This window comes from Mustela putorius, unplaced genomic scaffold, assembly GCF_011764305.1.
Source record: "Mustela putorius furo isolate JIRA1106 unplaced genomic scaffold, ASM1176430v1.1 tig00000145_pilon_pilon_pilon, whole genome shotgun sequence".
NCBI lineage: Eukaryota > Metazoa > Chordata > Mammalia > Carnivora > Mustelidae > Mustela > Mustela putorius.
In genome coordinates, this window is record NW_025421294.1 from 7399794 (window position 1) to 7402621 (window position 2828).

Consider the following 2828-nt stretch of genomic DNA (forward strand, 5'->3'; position numbering starts at 1 on the left):
AAAGCTGGCATTTGCCCTTTTTTCTCTTCTTAGTCACTCAATCCTTGACAGTATATATATTTTTTAAATCTGCCTGAGACTAGCTTAAGGTTACCCCCTATTATTTGCTAACTTTGGAGAAGAATGACGATTACCTATCTTCATATTACAAATTATCGATATAGATAAATACATTTCAGGAATTTCCCCCTAAATCTCTCCAGAGAGAAATTGTTCACACATCTGGTGTATAAGCATACATGAAAGTGAGTGAGGATATGTGTTAATATTCAGGCAAATGTTGATATGTAGGAAATGAGCAAAAGATCAAATCCGGTTTGCCCTTCAACTCTTCTGAAAAAGCCACAGATAACACCGCCTACTGAAATTTTCACCATTAGTATCTTTATTTTAGTTTTAATGATTTTAATAACCTTGAATCCCTATCCACCCTGGGGTCCTTTTTAATATCAAAATCCTTTTTAGTGCTCGCTTCGGCAGCACATACACTAAAATTGGAACGATACAGAGAAGACTAGCATGGCCCCTGCGCAAGGATGACATTCAAATTTGTGGAGCATTCCATATTTTGGGGGGTGAAAAACAAAGTACCATGCTAATGGACATCAGAAGAAAGCAGGGGTGGCAATCCTTATATCAGATCAATTAGATTTTAAGCCAAAGACTATAATAAGAGATGAGGAAGGACACTATATCATACTTAAAGGGGCTGTCCAACAAGAAGATCTAACATGGGAGCAGCCAACTGTATAAACCAATTATAACAAAATCAAAGAAACACATCAACAATAATACAATAATAGTAGGGGACTTTAACACTCCCCTCACTGAAATGGACAGATCATCCAAGCAAAAGATCAACAAGGAAATAAAGGCCTTAAATGACATACTGGACCAGATGGACATCACAGATATATTCAGAACATTTCATCCCAAAGCAACAGAATACACATTCTTCTCTAGTGCACATGGAACATTCTCCAGAAGAGATCACATCCTGGGTCCTAAATCAGGTCTCAACCGGTATCAAAAGATTGGGATCATTCCCTGCATAATTTCAGACCACAATGCTCTGAAGCGAGAACTCAATCACAAGAGGAAATTTGGAAAGAGCCCAAACACATGGAGACTAAACAGCATCCTTCTAAAAAATGAATGGGTCAACAAGGAAATTAAAGAAGAATTGAAAAAAATTCATGGAAACAAATGATAATGAAAACACAACGGTTCACAATATGTGGAACACAGCAAAGGCAGTCCTGAGAGGAAAATATATAGCGGTACAAGCCTTTCTCAAGAAACAAGAAAGGTCTCAGGTACACAACCTAACCCTACACCTAAAGGAGCTGGAGAAAGAACAAGAAAGAAACCCTAAGCCCAGCAGGAGAAGAGAAATCATAAAGATCAGAGCAGAGATCAATGAAATAGAAACCAAAAAAACAATAGAACAAATCAACAAAACTAGGAGTTGGTTCTTTGAAAGAATTAATAAGATTGATAAATCCCTGGCCAGACTTATCAAAAAGAAAAGAGAAAGCACCCAAATAAATAAAATCATGAATGAAAGAGGAGAGATCACAACCAACACGAAGAAAGACAAACAATTATAAGAACATACTATGAGCAACTCTACACCAACAAATTTGACAATCTGGAAGAAACGGATGCATTCCTAGAGACATATAAACTACCACAATTGAATCAGGAAGAAATGGAAAACCTGAACAGACCCATAACCAGTAAGGAGATGAAACAGTCATCAAAAATCTCCAAACAAACAAAAGCCCAGGGCCAGACGCTTCCCAGGGGAATTCTACCAAACATTTAAGGAAGAACTAATTCCTATTCTCCTGAAACTGTTCCAAAAAATAGAAATGGAAGGAAAACTTCCAAACTCATTTTATGAGGCCAGCATCACCTTGATCCCCAAACCAGACAAGGATCCTATCAAAAAAGAGAACTACAGACCAATATCCTTGATGAACACAGATGTGAAAATTCTCACCAAAATACTAGCCAATAGGATTCAACAGTACATTAGAAAGATTATACACCACGACCAAGTGGAATTTATTCCAGGGCTTCAAGGTTGGTTCAACATCCACAAATCAATCAATGTGATACAACACATTAATAAAAGAAAGAATAAGAACCATATGATACTCTCAATAGATGCTGAAAAAGCATTTGACAAAGTACAGCATCCCTTCCTGATCAAAACTCTTCAAAGTGTAGGGATAGAGGGCACATACCTCAATATTATCAAAGCCATCTATGAAAAACCCACCACAAATATAATTCTCAATGACAAAAAAACTGAAAACTTTCCCGCTACGGTCAGGAACATGGCAGGGATGTCCATTATCACCACTGCTATTCAACATAGTACTAGAAGTCCTAGCCTCAGCAATCAGACAACAAAGGGAAATTAAAGGCATCCGGATCAGCAAAGAAGAAGTCAAACTATCATTCTTTGCAGATGATGTGATACAGTATGTGGAAAACCCAAAAGACTCCACTCCTAAACTGCTAGAACTTGTACAGGAATTCAGTAAAGTGTCAGGATATAAAATCAATACACAGAAATCAGTCGCATTTCTCTACACCAAAAACAAGAGAGAAGAAGGAGAAATTAAGGAGTCAATCCCATTTATAATTGTACCCAAAACTATAAGATACCTAGGAATAAACCTAACCAAAGAAGCTAAGAATCTATACTCAGAAAACTGTAAAGTGCTCATGAAAGAAATTGAGGAAGACACAAAGAAATGAAAAAATGTTCCATGCTCCTGGATTGGAAGAACAAATATTATGCTACCTAAAGCAAT

The 2828-nt window shown here is 37.0% G+C and overlaps 1 non-coding gene across 1 annotated transcript; it reads left to right on the forward strand.

Moving 5' to 3' along the window:
• The first annotated feature begins 464 nt into the window (after nucleotides 1–464).
• On the forward strand, nucleotides 465–571 carry LOC123390865. The gene has a single exon (XR_006605457.1). It is a non-coding gene; the product is annotated as a U6 spliceosomal RNA (small nuclear RNA).
• Nucleotides 572–2828: the final 2257 nt, after the last annotated feature.